Below are 18,425 nucleotides of genomic sequence, written 5' to 3'. Positions count from 1 at the left end.
CAGCGTTTTTTCACTCTGCCTGTGTGTGCTGAAGAGATAGTGTAGGGAGAGAGCTGCTGCCTGTTAGTGATTTCAGGGACAGTTGAAAGTTTGCTGGCTAGTAATCGTTTTGATACTGCTCTGTTATTGGAGGGACAGAAGTCTGCAGGGGTTTGAGGGACATTTAAGCTTAGGTAGCTTTGCTGGCTAGTAATCTACCTTCTACTGCAGTGCTCTGTATGTAGCTGCAGTGGGCAGCTGTCCTGCTTCTGATCTCATCTGCTGACTGCTGCAATAACAGGCAGATTTTTCAGATACATTTTTGCCCTTGATCCCCCTCTGGCATGCCACTGTCCAGGTCGTTGCACCCTTTAAACAACTTTAAAATCATTTTTCTGGCCAGAAATGTCTTTTCTAGATGTTAAAGTTCGCCTTCCCATTGAAGTCTATGGGGTTCGCGAACCGTTCGCGAACCGCTCGCATTTTTGCGCAAGTTCGCGAATATGTTCGCGAACTTTTTTTCCGACGTTCGCTACATCCCTACGGGTTATGCCATGTATTTGGTTGTAAAATCAAGTTTCATTGGAAAAACTATCTACCACATGCAGTGCACTTGAGAGAGGACAATGGCAGTCCAAAGATATTATCATACATTATGAAAGACCACGATTCACTTGTCAATGTATTAGATGTGAACCGAGTTGAGACAGCAGGTACAAGAGCACATTAAAGGAAAAGTAAAGCTTAACAAAGATTTAGACTAGAAATGTAACTCATTGGGGGCGGGGTGATTTATCCAAGTTTGAAATTAGAGTTTACCACAGAAAAACTGACCCATTTTCTATTCATTCCTAAGGGATTTTTATAAGTGTATTTATCAATGGGTGAACTTTAGAGATCACCATTTGATAAATGCACTTCTAAAAATCCCACTCGAATGAATGCAGGTGAGTTTTATTGTCATAAGCTCTAATTTTCCTCTTTGATAAGTCTGCCCCTAGGGGTCATTTACAACTGGAAGGATTCATGCAAATTTCCTTTCTTTTGCACATAAAATCACCAATTATTATCCTTGCAATCCCGTACTGTTGCCTTTGCAGCAGCTGCCACTGCCTTCCTTTTATAATAGAAACTGTATCAATACACAAATACAGGTATGGGATCCGTTATCCAAAAACCTGTTATCCAGAAAGCTCCGAATTACGGAAAGGTTGTCTTCCATAAACTCAATTTTATCCAAGTAATCGACATTTTTTTTGTTTTTTCTGTAATAATAAAACAGTACATTGTACTTGAGCCAAACTAAGATATAATTAATCCTTATTGGTAGCAAAACCAGCCTACTGTTTTTATTTAATGCTTACATGATTTTCTAATAGACTTAAGGTATTGAGATCCAAATTACAGAAATACCCGTTATCCACAAAACCCATGTCCAGAGGATTCTAGATAACAGGTCCCATACCTGTACTATAAATTGATAAATGCTCATATTTCTTGTTGACAATAAGTACATGTCTGCATCTAGATGCTTTGAGTTTCTTCTAGTTGCATTTACTCAAACTCCAATCTATGATTGATAAAGCCATAACTACTCTGTGTGGGCACAAGCATTCTACCATAACTGGAAACAGGAAAGAAGTAGGTAAGAAATTATCTGACTTTCTAGACTTACATTTTTTATTTATTTATTTTAAGTTTAGCAGTTTTTATTAATGTAATATTTCACAATAAACATCAAAATAATTGAGTAAACTAATGGTAATTAATCAGGGAGCATAGTAACTTGTACAATACAAATATAAAAGAATGCATTGTAAACTGTGAACCAGATAACCAAAAAAAATAAAGAAACGAATTTCTTGTGCTGGAATAAGTATAATTTTGATAAAATTAAGTACTAAATGTCTAAGTGGTTCTAGACTTAAATTCAGGCAGAGAAAAATTATTAAAGAAATTACAATTCTATATCATTAGAGCATATTGGGCATCTGGTGCTTATACTGGTCGTCTACTTTCCCATATGGCTAGAAGTTTCAGAGCCCTTTGCTCCTATACACTCAAATGACTGATATCTGGCAAAAGACAATCAACTGAAACAGTTGAGTTATAGCCGTGGGTATATCTTAATCATAATTTATTTTGAGTTCATTCAATATATCAGTGATCTGAGGTGTAAATGTTGGATAGCTATGGTCATTAAACACACAACATTAGCAACAGAAATGATATTAACGTCCAGTGATACAAGCAGTAAAACTGAAAGCAGAGAATACAATAATAATTGCCATTATACTCTTCAGAGCTGTTACAGTTGTTGGAATGCTCGGGTTCGGGTTGTTCACCTTCCAACACCTTTTCCAGTTCAGTTGGTTTCACATAAATAAAGACTTTTTCCAATGACTTTCCATTTTTTATCATTTACCATTTTTCCAAAATCTAAATTTAAAGTTGAATGTTCCTGTCTCTGGTGTTTCAATCTGACAGCTCAGTAATTCAGGTGTAGACTTTAAACTGTTAGATATTTGCAACATTTAGTTGATACATTTCTCAATAACATCTCTAGAGTATTAGCAACTATTGTATCAATTCTAACAGCTGCCTGTAATGAAACGCAGGGACTCTACTCAGCTGGAACAAAGATAAGAAATGTATCAACTAAATGTATCCATTTAGAACAGTTTCCAGGGTCGCCGACCCCCGACCCTCCCAGAGCTGCTTTAGAAGGTGACAAATGACACTTTACACTTCAATATTAGAAAAACAGTCACACATAGAAAATAATTGGAAAAAGTCTTTATTTCTGAAACCAAGTGAACTGAAAAAGGTGTTGGAAGGTGAACAACCCCTTTAAGCTTCTTTATCAGGTAAGGTGAGTTCAGGCTCTGGAGGTGTAAAACAGATGGGAAATAGTGGCTGACCACTAATTTATAGAACAGCTACAATATTATGAAGTACAATGTATGATTAAAGCAATCCAGACTTATTTTTGACCAAAAGCATCCAGATACATTGTTTAAAAATCCTAAGATGAAGCACTTACTGCTGAGAGTTGAAGTTCCAAACTGGAAGGTACAGTACTTTCAGCACAATAATTATTAAAAGGGACTATGGGGTTGTTATGGATAAACAGAGGCAAAAAAAATCCCCATAAATATGGCATTTATTGGTAATTAATAAGGATGAGCAATTTCTGCATTTCTCAGGGAAAAAAACAGACAAAGATTCTAATGTATAGTAAAAAAAAAAAAAAAGTTAGTGGTTTGAAAAATGTTGTGTGCCAAAAATCCGCATTGACTTCAACGTGTTACCGAATGAAGTGAAACAGGTCAGATTCACTCATCACTAGTAATAAATGGCATTTCTCCATATGGCAATCTGACAGAATGCTGAATTAGAATTCAACAAGGAGGAAAAATTGATTTGGGGTTGCTTTCTATGGTTTGCACCAGGTCATCTGGTTCCATTAAGAGCAACCACTAAGGCTACAGTAACATGGCTACTCTCCGCTTCCTTCCTGTGGCAACAGTGTGGCTTTGTTTCAGCACAAAAATACCCCTTGCACAAAGCATGGTCTGTTTTAGTGAGATGGGAATAGAAGAACGTGACTGGCAGGGACAGAGCCCTGACCTCAACCTAACTGGACACCTGTGGGATCAATTGGAACCCCTAAATGTAAACCAGGCCTAAATGTAAGTTTCTAACCTTACTAGTGCTCTTGTGGTTGAATGGAATGAAGTGGAATCATTCTAACAACACTGTTCCGAAATATTTATATATATATATATATATATATATATATATATATATATATATATATATATATATATATATATATATATATATATATATATATATATATATAGTGTGTATATAGTGGTCTGAACATTAAAAAGGGTAAATATTTGTGAATTCAACAGGAAAGTAAAACCTAGGGATTTAAAGCTTTTTTCTCATGTAACTCCCAGCCTTCCAACAGAACTGCTAAGTGTGAATAATGGCCATTCCTAATCACAATAATGCCAGGTAAAGTACAGTATAATACTGCTCTTCCCATATGGTAACCTGTGGCCTCAGTGTTTAACCCATTAATTTACTGGATAATGCATTTTACTTGGAACTAATGTTCCATTATTCCATCTCTTTGACTTCTAACACCGTCAAACTCTTTTGCTAACATTTGGGCAGTAACCTATGGCAACCAATTAGCAATTAGCTTTGTTTAGCCAGCTGGAAGTAAAACAATGAAATAAAATTGACTGGTTGCCATGGGTTACTGCCCAGGTACTAATTTTCACAGTGTTAGAAAACGAGCCTCTGTGTCTGCACTCGGTCTTTGTTATATACAGTAAGTGAACAACTGGCAAAAGCAAAATACATACAGAACCTCTCATGACCATGTGACGACTCGCAGACATATGACAGTGGTTCTCGGAGACACAAGCAGCATTTGCACCACTTGCTTATTGCCCCCTTTTTTCTTTTTTTTTTTTTTACAATAGCCTGCATTCTTTCTGTAGAGTCCTTTAATTGCCTGCATAAGCAGTAAATGTGACTAATTACCATCACATACTTTGTTAAGAGAAAAATATAAAGGAAGACATGAGCATTTCACCTGCAGGTAGAAAAATAAATGCCGTACTTGGAGCACCTGCCTCGTCCTATACACGGCACTGACAGAAGAGCTGTCAATCATAAGCAGAATGGAGCCCAAGTGCCTAATATTCGAGGCCTATCAGTTCTGATAGTGTTATTGTTATTAATGTATACAGCCATTTACACATAGTATAACATTCCGGGGAAAAGCAAACAGAAGAGTGAGGCAGATGAAATGACAAACTGATATACAAAAACAACAGGGAGGCATAGTCCTGTCAATCAGGCCACGATGCATAAACATAAGAGAAAATAAGTAAAAGAACAGAAAAAAATGAGGATCGAGGTTTTTAGACTTTGTGCCCCCCAGACATTTGGTCAAGTATTTGTTCAAAATGTTAAAATATTGTTTTATAGGTCCTCCTGTTACCAAAGAGGCCCAAGTCTAATCCTAACTTAATTTTAGGTTCCCTTTCATTTCATTGTGCCCCTGTGGTGAGCTCTGCAGTTTATAAGTGTTTGGCTAAGGCCTGGGATCTGCCTTTTAAATAACACTAGGGGTATTAGGGCATCTATACATGAGAATTGTAACTGTGCCACTTGCTGGTTACAATAGTTGCCTGCCAACTGTCAAGATTTGATGTCAATGCTGCTGAGATCAGCAACGGTATAAATGCATTATGATCTAGTAAAGGTATGGGCAATACCTGTAAGGATGTGTTAATGGTGGGAGCAGGCACTCAATGAAGGCAGTCTTCCACCAGGCAGATAAATTCAAAGTGAAAAGTTTATTGTTTTTATTGTGTCCACAGCCAAGGCTTTTCTGGTTTGTCCGCTCCCCGTGCTGAGGGTTCAGGGCGGTGCAGCTGGGCCTCTTCCACAGTGTGGTGAATTATCAATTTCTACTTGCAGACCCTTAACTTCAGATTTATTAACGGTTGAGTTCTCTCAAATGCAGTGGCGTCTCCTAGCCGGATGTTGCTCTCCCGAGAGTTCGGCAACTTCTCTCCGAAAACTCCAATACTCACGAAACGAATGCTTGCATTAAGTGCTGACCATGACCAACATATCCACCAGAGTGGCTAATCTTTATAACAATGTGGCTTTATTTAAACACACAATATGACAACAATTTAGCAGTGAGTGTGCAAAAACTAGTACAGGTATGGGGCCTGTTATCCAGAATGCTCAAGACCTGGAGTTTTCTGGATAATGGATCTTTCAGTAATATGGATCTTCACACCTTAAGTCTAATAGAAAATCATTGAAATATAAAAAAAAACCAGTAGTCTGGCTTGGCTTTCAATAAGAATTAATTATATCTTAGTTTGGATCAAGTACAAGGTACTGTTTTATTATTACAGAGAAAAAGGAAATCATTTGGATAAAATGGAGTCTATGGGGCAGATTTACTAAAGGGCGAAGAGACTAACACTGGCGAAGATTCGCTATCGTTACTGCTTTCAGGGACTTTGCCGATTTACTAATGGGCACAGGCATCACTTCGCTAGCGACAGAGACAGATGCTAGCAGTGATTTTCACTCTGGCAAATAGACGTTACTCTACAAATTCACTAAGATGCGGATTTTACTGAACGTTACTTCTTTCGACAGACTTGACTTCACCAGCTCAGAGAAGTGCAATGGAGTGCATAGATCTTCCTCAATCTTCTGTTACTTAGTTCATATTTTTTGAGTGCAAAAACTTCTAAGTTCGAAAAACGCTGCCGTCTTTTCCTTTTTTCAGGGCTATAGGCTGCAAAAGTCTTACATTTTTTCTTGCAGTGCCGAAGTAACGCTAGCAAAAATTCGCCAGCATTCGTCAGCCGAGACGAAACTTCACATCTTAGTAGATTTGTGTTGTCTATGCGAATTTTCGCCTGGTGAATTTTCGCCGCTTAGTTATTTTACCCCTATCAGAGATGGCCATCGTCCTGTATTTATATATATATATATATATTTGCAAAAAGAGCGACACTCACAGGGTTTTCTTTGCAGTCAAAAATGTGTTTTATTCCACTATTCCAGAGTGGAATAAAACACATTTTTGACTGCAAAGAAAACCCTGTGAGTGTCGCTCTTTTTGCAAATATCGATTATCTCTGTGCTGGCACCCAGGTTGTTACAATGTCAATGGAGTGCACCTTTGGACTCGGTATATATATATATATATATATATATATATATATATATATATATATATAATTTTTACATTGATGTGTGTTTGATCATAACTGCTCCATCTAGTGGCAATCTACTGGTAGCAATGGTTACTTGCAATATGCTAGGTGTCATGTTATGTACAAGGTATTGGTGCGAACATAACCCAGATTTCTATTTTAGAACAGCAGCGGCTTATTTGGCAATCTTATACAAATGATCACTCATCTCTGATCTTGAACATGGGCATATGCAGCAAATAACAGAAGACAGTAAATATATAAATATATTTATATTTACTGTATGTTGTCATATGGCTACAGGTTGGATATCCCTGATATATATGGAATGGTTACCATATAACTACTACACAATACTACACAATAAATGTACTTATTTCTACCTTTTTACATTATGATTTTTTTCACTGTTAATTTTTGTAAGAAACACAAAAACTAAAAAATGAAGACTAATTATGAATTGGCTCATAACCAAACCCACTTACGAGGCACTTCCATTATGTTTAAAGGTGGACTACCCCTTTTAGAGCAAATGAAATTGCATTAGTCGTATATTCACGACCCTTGGGCTGCTAGGGGGCATCTCAGTTTGTAAATCATACCACATTATCAGGGTTGATTTGTGCTTATAAAGGAGGCATTTTGTTTGCACCCTATGACTCAACTGAAATGCTATTAAAAGGACATAGCTTTGATAATAAACTAACCAGGCATTTGGTGATATAATCGTGGTAGCTGTAGGAATATAAGATTGAAGAGACAGGACAGACTGTAGACTGCTGTGAAGCTCAGCGCCTTCACAAAAGACTTGGAGATGAAACAGCTGAGATAGAGATGTGCCTGTTAACCCCTTCCCTTCCACAAGGGATTGCATGACAGCGCTCTGTAGAGACAGACAGCAACAACCACCATTAATTTGCAGCCAACATATTCTGCATCTCCCCGAGGGCCAGTATCTGGATTCCTCTGAACAATGATAACATCTACACTAACCGAGGCTGACACGTCAGGGGCACTGGAAACACAGAATCGTTTAACCCGTAGGTGGCCTGATCTGTAACAGGAACTCTGGGCTAATTACTTCTTCCTCTTTTTTTTGCTTTGCATCGAATGTTTGTAACATTCTTTGCATACTGGGAGTTTAAACTTTGATGTGATAATAAGGTATAATTGTCTATGAATTAGTATGATGTATTTACTTGGTGTTTATGCTGCTACAATTGAGTCATCAAACCCGAGGGACACCTACAGGCCTGGGCTGGCAATCTGTGGGTTCTGGCAAATGCCAGAGGGGCTGCTATAAGGTCCCATAGAAATTCAGTATTTAGTGGGCTGGTGGGTACTGATTGGGCCTCTGTGTACAATGAAATGCCAGGGCCTATTTTAATTCTCAGTCCAGACCTGGACTCCTATGCATGAATATGGATTGTCTCCTGGTGCCTTAGTAGAGCAAATGAATAGCATCAATAAATGCACCCACTGCCTTACGATCTTGTGCTTTCCAACAAGGCATGAGACTTCAGGCAGGCTCAGGGCTTCAGAACTATACCAACATCAGTGCAGAATATATGACTGTGCATAACCTGTGTCTAAATGAATGTAACATTACTTTCATGAGCTCCACTGAGACTTTTCCCTATAGGCTGCAAGATTTATCTATTAGCCAAAGAGCAACCCTGTCTCCCAATCTCCTTTCTGCTCTTGGCAATTTATAGAGGAGAGATGAAAGAAAGACAGTAAAGGATGAAAGAAAAAAAGATCAGGGATAGAAAATAAAAAACAATAAAGAAAGGAAAAGGACAAAGGGTGGGAGTAAAACCATATGTGAAGCTGTGAGAAAGGAGAGAGAGAGAAATGGATGTCTGGAATAAGGCTGGAGAAAGGAAAACTAGAGAGTTTGCAGAAGAAGTTCAGTAAAGAGGAAAAGGGAAAAATGTAGGAGAAAGAGACAATGGGGAGGGAAAGAAGAGATGAATAACCTAGAGAAAATGGAAGGCTATGGCAATATATTGACTACTGACCAGCCTTTAACTTTATTACAAAACAACAAATTTTTATAAATTCAAATATGATTGTTTTCTTTTGAGCTACAGAGGACGCAGACCCTGCAACTGCTGGGGGGTCCACTTGGTATAGGGTCCAGTGGAACACTGACCGATAAGCAACAAAGTTTAGGGGCACCCTAAAATTCATTTTCTGTGATTTCCAGTGAATACTATATTGTGAAATGTGATGCCTATATATCCACAGGGTACTGTCACGGTTGTATGAGGCTCTCTGCTTGTTCAGGCACTGAGAAGGTAAGCCATCAATATCAAAACCTACAAAAGCATCTTAAGTAACAGCCCCCATATTTAATGAAAGGCATTAAGTTTGCGCAGTAGTGTTAATCCATAGCAACCAATATTGGTTACTACTACTTTTCAACAGGTGACCAGTGAATCGTACCTGCTGATTGGTTGCTATGGGTTACTGCTCCTGGGCGAACTTAGTGTCATTTATTACATAACCCCTTTAGTAAGAGGCCAACGGCACTCACCCACGTGTGGCACTTGCATCCACATCCACCTCCTCATGTGTTTCTACCAGCCCTTCAGTTGTTGTGGGGTCTATTCTTCCTATAGTTACGCAACAAGTATGGAGCAAGATGAAAAAAAATGGCACTTTGGACCTTGCCCTCATTGCAATGCACTTCTGGAATGGAGCACAAAAACTTGTGCCTTGTTCTGTATGGATAAATATGGGGTAAGGTTGGCAGCACCCTAGGCACTTGAGCTTATTACAGGGCACTTAAAGGGCTAGACACAGCCTTAGCAAAATGGGCACACATTTCAACTACAAGCAGTTATTGGTAAGGGAACCATTTTTCCTGTGTAAATGATTTATAAATATAAGAGGAAACTACAACATTTTTTCTTTTAGATGTCAAAAAAAACAGCCCCATCTACTGATGAAAAACTCAATTTGCTGTTCAGCTGCCGGAAGCTTTAATTCCTTTGTAAATGCAAATATTCAGCGAAAGATGTTCTGTGCTGATAATGTGCAGTCGCTCCATTCATTCCAGTGGGGAAAAAGATTGTACACTGGATTCTTCAGTTTCTTATGATCTCAGGCCTTACTGTTCATTTGTGCTCATAAAAATACAGGATAATCCTTGATGTGCTTTATTGCCTTCTTAACATTGCATTCACACAGGCTACTTGTACAGGTATGGGATCGGTTATCTGGAAACCTGTTATTCCGAATTACAGAAAGGTGTCTCAACTAATGAAATAATTCCAATTTTTAAATTTGATTTATTTTTTCTTTGTAATAATAAAACAGTACATTGTACTTGATCCAAACTAAGATATAATTAATCCTTATTACAGTGCCAGGCCAAGGCTGCCAGACGCCCTAGGCTACCTGTCCGGCCACCTCCCCCCATGCACACGCATATTTGGGGGTGCTGCAAAAAGAGCAGGCAGTGAGAGGACAAGGGTCAGGACTAGGGGTAAGTGATGCCAAAGGTACGTGCCTGACACCCCCCTCCACCCCCATTGCTGCCCCCCCCCTAGGCAAATACCCCTAGTTCTGGCCCTGCCCTATTGGGTTTATTTCAAGTTTAAATTAATTCGACAATGTATGGAGATTCAATTACATAAAGATCCCTTATCCCTTAAAAACCCAGGTCCCGAGCAAGGAGAGGGAATGAGGGCGGATTCCTTTTGAGTTTAAGGACTAATGCATTGAAGTGAAAAAAAAAAGATATATTTTTCCTTTAAGAGCAATAAAAACGATATCAATGTAAAATCTCTTGCATTAAATATAACACAGCCCTACACTTTTAAAAGGCTCTATTTATAGATAAATGGGATTATGAAAATGTAATGATAGTATCAAAATTTATTTGGCGATTTCCTCTCAACTACAGAGGGCAAGTAAATAATCCGTCTCCTTTCTTTTCGGCCCCCAAGGAAGATGTGTCAGTGAATTAGAGCCTTTTAATAAATCACGATCAAAGGCACTGTAAAACTTGGATAACAAGATGCCCTTGTTTTAAATAATATTTTATGGCAATTATATATATATATAACTATAACAAACAAGGGAAAGTTGTGCTCACCACTATTTTTTAAAACCATTAGGCGGGGGTGCAATGAGGGTGTGACAACAAAATACATATAGTCATCTACAAGAGGTCCTCTGCACTCAACCCATTATCAATATATTTAAGACAGAGACATTTTGTGCATACTGCTACTAAAAAATGCCTTACCCTTTAAACAACACAGGGATTGTTTGTCCATATATTGCAATATATTAAAAAATAGTGGTGAGCACAACTTTCCCTTGTTTGTTATAGTTCTACAGGAGCAGTGACCAGCTCCATGTTGTAGCTCCCACCCTTCCCAGCTATAGTCAGGTGATCCCACTGGTGTCTAATAAAAGGGCAGCCAAGTTTGGGAGTTTTACTTTGAAAAGCAGCGAGTAAGTTGCAGGTAAAACTTAGTCCCTTTGTAAAATGTATAATTAAGCAATTGAATTCTTAATGAATCAGATTAAAATTAAGCGTAGGACTGGCCAGATATGGGATGACTTTGACGTAGTTGGCCAGCTTAAATATATTGCAATATATGGACAAACAATCCCTGTGTTGTTTAAAGGGTAAGGCATTTTTTAGTAGCAGTATGCACAAAATGTCTCTGTCTTAAATATATTGATAATGGGTTGAGTGCAGCGGACCTCTTGTAGTTGACTATATATATATATATATATTATATATATATATATATATATATATATATGTATGTATGTATGTATGTATGTATATATGTATATGTATATATATATATATATATATATATATATATATATATATATATATATATATATATATATATATATATATATATATATATATACAGGTATAGGATCCCTTATCCGGAAACCTGATATCCAGAAAGCTCCGAATTACGGAATGGCTGTCTCCCATAGACTCCATTTTATCCAAATAATCCAAATTTTTAAAAATGATTTCCTTTTTCTCTGTAATAATAAAACAGGAGCTTTTACTTGATCCCAACTAAGATATAATTAATCCTTATTGGAAGCAACACCAGTCTTTTGGGTTTATTTCATGTTTAAATGAATTCCTAGTAGATTTAAGGCATGAAGACCCAAATTACAGAAAGATCAGTTATCCAGAAAACCCCAGGTCCCGAGCATTCTGGATAACAGGTCCAATACCTGTATATATATTTATATATATGTGTGTGTGTGTGTGTCTGTGTATGTACCTAAAAACAATATATACAATATAGGACATAAGACTAAAATATTTTGTGCATAGTCTTACTGCTTGCTGGCAGGGAGGATTTTCCTGCAGTAGTTAATGGCTGCAGTGACATCAAGTACACTGGATCCAATTCAATTCTTGGCAAGCTAGCAGTGTATTTAAAAAAAAAAAATAGGATTCACCATTTCTTCTTGAGCATAAAAATTCATGGCATTTAAATAAAGGCAAGCTACGATGAGTCAGAGTAAACTATAAATGCCATCTAGCATTCCCAGCAAAATGTGTCCCTTTAATGCCACCACACAGCCTGTAATACAGGTATAGGATCAGTTATCTGGAATACCATTATCCAGAAGGATCCAAATTATAGAAAGGCCGTCTCCCAAAGACCCAATTTTATCCAAATGATCTAATTTTTTAAAAATTATTTCCTTTCTCGCTGTAATAATATAACAGTACCTTGGACTTGTTCCAATATAATCCTTATTGGAAGCAAAACCAGCCTATTGGGTTTATTTAACATGATTTTCTAGTAGACAGCATGGCGCATTAGCCAAATAAAACAACCTGTAGGACCAATAGGATCATAAGCTGGAAAACTACCCAACCAAACCTACACGTGTATGGCTAGATTAACATCTGATTGGAATTTGTCCGCATCAGAGTTAGAAATGAAAAGGTATGATTTTGTACAGTAATAGGTCCAAACTTACATATTTATTTTTACTTACATTCATTTTTATTGGGCATTCACATGAGTAAATAGATGTTCTTAATAACTGTAATTTAGCAGTAAGACTAGAGTCTAGACCCTATCAGTATCATGACACTTGAGGTTCCAATGGTTGAAGTTAAATTTCTTTATTGTTCTATTAAATATCCAGAAGCAGGTATTAGACAAGCGCGGTTGCACTAAACTGACTCAAATGTTGAATATATTTTTTAGCTACTTATGTCCAAGCATGTTCCTTGCACTACCCTATACTTGCGCTATTGCCTCCCTTCATTAGCTCTAATAAATCTTGTGTGAGTTTGCTTATTCACTCTGGGGAGCCCTGGCGCTACAGCCACCCGACACATGGTGGTAATTCCAATGTTCCAATAACAGGTTGCATGCAGACCGGCACCAGAATAATCAAGCGCTAATGCAATTTTAATACTGTTCGCCAGAAATGACACAATCCCCACTCTGTAAATTTTGCCCACAACTTATACCGAATCCACAACGGCGTGTAACTGTCATCTGCACCTGTTGTAATTGTAATGCGTTGGTTGAATACAAATCAGCATACAACCACAATAAGGCTTGAATTGTGGTAAACCACAAAGTGGGTAAAAAAAACATGGCGATTTGCTTCCAGAAATTGCACCTTGCCTGCCATACTGCATTTGTAAGTGAAGCTTTTCATGTTGTTCCTGATCGGTGCTGGTTTTATAGGTGAGAACAATTAAAGGTATTGTTTCTTGATTGCATTGTCAGTTTATTCATAATTTAAACACAACAACAACTGAGGATACAGGCCTTTGCCTCCTTCTGCTGTGGTCTTCACCTCCTGTGGATGTTTTTATCCAGAACCAAGTGAAGAACACAGCCAGACCTGGGAAAGACATTGCTGCTGAATGAGCTCTAAGAGTAAACCTTAGTGCTCTGCGGCCTGCTCTTCTTCCCCCAGCCTATTGTAAATGACTCTTTATATATATGTGGTCACCTGGCATTTAGCTACTTCTCAGCATTCAGGGTGTCAGCTAGATGCACAAATGAGATGGTTGTCTAAGAAACCAGGTTGAGTTTCTGTCCTCAAATCTCCAAAAAAAGAGTGTCGTGGCCTCTGCTGTGAAGTCCAATATTAAAAAGTCACCTTTACCATTAGTTAATTAATATGGTCCATGATCCCTAGATACACAATCGAACATGAATCATTTGTACATCTCTTGTTATTCTTGTAAGGACAAGTCTCAGGCTCCCTTGCAGTTTTCCCCACTAGTAAGAATGAATACATCCAATACCATGCGGAGAGGTGCGATTATCAAGAATGGAAAGGCATTGATTAAACCAGTGTAGAAACGTAATCCCAGTTGAAAATATAAAATGAACATGGCTCTGCAGGGACTCGGTGCAGTCTAAAAATACTCTTCAAATGAACTAAATTGTTGTGTGCCACAGAAACCAAATATGTAAACTTCGAGTTCATAATGCATGCAATTAACTTATACGTCGGAGCTGCTAAGAATAGAAGACTAATCTTTGTTGGAAATTATCCGTCAGGATATTGTCCTCATGCATTGACATAGAGCAAATACAGGGGATACTGAAGCATGTTCAATTGTTCAAACTTGCAAATCTCTAGGATCCACTGCAAGCTTTAATTGTATGTATGTGCGTAACACATCAAGAGTGCATAAAACCTGTATTCTTGCGTTATTCAGCCTAATAACCTGTTAGCAAGCGTAAATACAATGGATAAGGTCATATTTAGGTAGTAGCATTGACCTGTTCCACTTATCTTAAGGATTATGGGTCATATCCTGTCACCAACTGTGAACAGGTTGCAGAATATATTTCTTTGTGGCTACAAAAATGGCATTATGCAGTGCCCCAAACTTGTGAATGCAGCTTACAACAGAGCGTGTGACCTTCCAAGCGCAATGACCAACAGGCCAACGAAGGGAATTCGCCAAATGCAAGCCTTTATCACAAAAAGGCCACAATCAAGTAGCACCACATCTTTACAACGAATGAAGCTGCACATTTAACGACTTTAATTAAACTTTAGCACAACGAGTTGCCCCACTCGCTTGAAATTGAGCCTTAAAGATGATCCAATTTGTTACTCCAGTAGCATAACTCCATGAACCTTATTGGGATCAACTAGGTACTGTTTTATGATTACAGAGAAAAGGAAATAATTTTTGTAAAATTAGAATAATTTGCTTAGAAGGACTAGGGAGAGGCCTTTCCATAATCAGCTTTCTAATAATGGATCCAAACTATAGATAAAGGGATGACCATAAAGAAAGGTTTACTCTTAAGACAGCATAATACGGGTCCAACAAATCCTAGTATGGAAAGTCACTTCACCCATCTAAACTGTCCAGCATAGAGATGCTAGGTTCCTTTCCTTAGATTTTCTTAAAAGTACTTATGGTTGAACCAATATCTCCTAATTAATACAATATGTGTACTGGATCTCTTGTCATCATAGGCCGGGCAAGAATAGTAATTTTGATTAAATGCGTACACAGGATATGTCCTCAGATTAAATATGCATCATAAAATACAGGGGATTTGAACATTTAATGTAAAATGCCTTTCTTTTCCCAACTGCTTTCAAGTTGAGTGATCCCTCGTTTTTATGTGTTGCTAACAATTCAGACACTGCACTAAGCTGTCTATCTCTTTGCATATCAAATATACATGGAAGCAGGCAAAATGTAACAGCAATAGCTCAGAAACATGTCCTTCAAGGCTGCTCCAAGCAATAATGTGCCCCATATTAACAGTTATAAGACTTGTAGCCTTTAGGGTATACTTATCACAGGGTGGAACTAAATATGCCCTGCAAAATCCTGCATAAGTGAATAGGGGGTTGTAGAGTCCCTCCTGGTTTACTCTATTCCCCCTCCCTTTGATAAACATACCTATGATTGACTTAAACAAAGTAATTTGCCCTGATACTGTTAAGGATAAGACATTTTGTTATCTATAGTACTCTACGAAGGGTCTAAGGTTTAATGGATGTCACTATGATACCAAGAGATCCAGGACACATATTGTATTAATTAGAGATATGGTTCAACCTATAAGTCTCTGAAGAAGTAGAAAATCTAAGGCGTGCATAGGAAACTCTAGCACATCCCCCAGTCTATGCCTGGCAGTTTAGATGGGTGAGTGACATTCATACTAGATGTTGTGCCCTCATATCCCTTGAGACTACAGGTATGTCTAACTGCTGTATGTTTTCTGGAAAGGTCCTCCTTAGTAAACACTTCCCTTTACTGTCCATCCTTATATCTCACATAAGTATTGGATCCATTATCTAGAAAGCTCTGAATTATGGAAAGGCCATCTCCCATAGACTCCATTCTAAGCAAATAATTCTAATTTCTAAAAAATTATTTCCTTTTTCTCTGTAATAATAAAACAGTACCTTGTAGTTGATCCCAACTAAGATATAATTAATTATTATTGGAGGCAAAACAATCCTGTTGGGTAGTAGCTCCTGCTACTGAGTACAATAGAAACTGTGATATAGGATTAAAACTTTCAACCATCTGCAAAAGTTAAGGCTCATTTATGTCCACAAGCGTAGTAGGGGGCAACTAGTTGTGCCTAAAGCCACTTTAATTAAAGTTATTTTGCTTCAAAATGTGCTCCTTGCTCTTCCATTCTTGTACTCTAAGCAGTCCTTCCTCCCTACTGTGTGCTACTTGAGCACTGCTGCACCTTTTTGTGATAAAGCACACACACAGTTGCGTCCATTTTGGCGAATTCAATGCACTGATGTAAGGCTTCGTTTGCACTTTGCTCATTGCGCCTTGGTAAGTGGACACACCCTGTTAAGCTGCATCATGATAAAAGTAATACAGTTGGGGCACTGCCATTCTCTTACATGCCGTTGTGCTATTTTGTAGCCACAAGAAAATATATTACTGAAAGGGTGCAGTGTGTAAAAGGACCCCTGTACATTATTTATATCACTCAGTACTGGTATGAAGATCCGGGGGGCCTTGTGCCTTATAGCCATAAACCTTACAAATAGTTACAGAAGTATTGATACTAGGCTTATGCAAAGTTCAAGAACTTTTTGTAAAAATACATTTTTTACCTAGCAATGTGGCAGTTATTAGGTGATTTACAAAGCGTAGAGAGATCAAACAGCTGCTTCCCCCATTAATACAGTGATGCTTGCATTTGGAGGCCCTATTTTTATGAGAGGTATATAGGGAATGCACATAGGCTTCCCCTCTCCTGCCCACTACCCACCCCTACCTTTTACCAGCAGTCGAAAAGGTTCAACAGAGCCAGTACTTACCTGCCAGCAGTAGGACTGCCTTGCACCCATCCACACTGTGCTCTGCACCTTATTTGAGATTTTTAATGCACACCAAGGCGACAATTTTTACACCCATCAGTGTCCTTACTCTTGTATCTGGTGCATAAGTATAATGACCTCTTGTGTCTGTTCATTCTATACAACGCCACTGGAGTCCTGTGGTGTAGAGAATTGGGTGTTGAGAACATTATCATGTAAAGTACTCTTTATTTCAATGCTTATGATGGTCTATTGAAAGGGTCTTTATTTCATTTAGTAATTAAGCACCAAACATGTATAGCTGCTTTATTTTATACGTACATTGATTTATACATCGAGAGTCATTGAATCCTTCCCCGACTGAGGCTGCTCTGACATTTATTTACTTGTCATAGGTTTTTAATCACCGGATTACTGCATCTGTATTAACGTGGCCGCGATGTTTTTCAGCCGACCAAGATTTAATAAGAATAGAATAGTATTATTAGGTGTAAGCCTTTTATTACATTCTATTTTGAGATCTTGGCTGGTAGTTTGTTTTCTATCTGTTGATACCCTTCTATGTAAACTGATATAATATGTGAAATGATCAGCTCTCAAGGAAAGCAGAAGCTCATTACTGATATGTACTACTGACATTGTCACACACCAAATATAACCTAAATTAATGGCCCCACACTATTCACTGTCCTGGACACACTTGATCTATGTGAACATTTCTGGTGTTCAGAGTTGCTGCTGGGGTCCCAGGAGACTGAAGGCACAGGTCCATCAGCAGAGGCATGCATTCACAATGAGATGAATCTAGCCCACCTGCACTTGCTTGCACAGCATAGTTATATTAAATGGGTTAATGAGAACCAGTCCATGATGCTGGTTCATAGAATGCACTGAATGTGCCCTGGGTGTTGAAATCTAGAAAAGCACTGGATGCCTTTTCTACTATACAGTCTATATATAATAGCAAGAGCATTCTTTCCTGGGGAACAAGCAGAGATGGCTGAAGAGGTGATAAAATGGGATACAAAAAAAGTGTTGTGTATGTGTGATATATATATATTGTATCATTGAGTAGGAATAAAGACATCAATAAACTCCTTAACGTTCTCCACCATATAGGAAAACCCTTAGCCTGCAGTTTAAGTCAGGGGTGATAGAAAGACTACTTGGACTCTTCAACCCTAAAGCTTTCTATGGTGATGGGGGTATGTGACAGTTTATAACAAGGTTACAGATACATGTATAGTGCTTATAATAATTGGCCTTGAGAATGGGATTTTAAGAATATCTAGATCAACAAGTTGTACCCCAACTATCACAATAACTGGTCTTCACACTGCCCTCTGCACATCAGCTCCT

This window comes from Xenopus laevis, chromosome 9_10L (genome assembly GCF_017654675.1).
Source record: "Xenopus laevis strain J_2021 chromosome 9_10L, Xenopus_laevis_v10.1, whole genome shotgun sequence".
NCBI classification, from domain to species: Eukaryota; Metazoa; Chordata; class Amphibia; order Anura; family Pipidae; genus Xenopus; species Xenopus laevis.
This window is presented reverse-complemented; position numbering follows the sequence as displayed.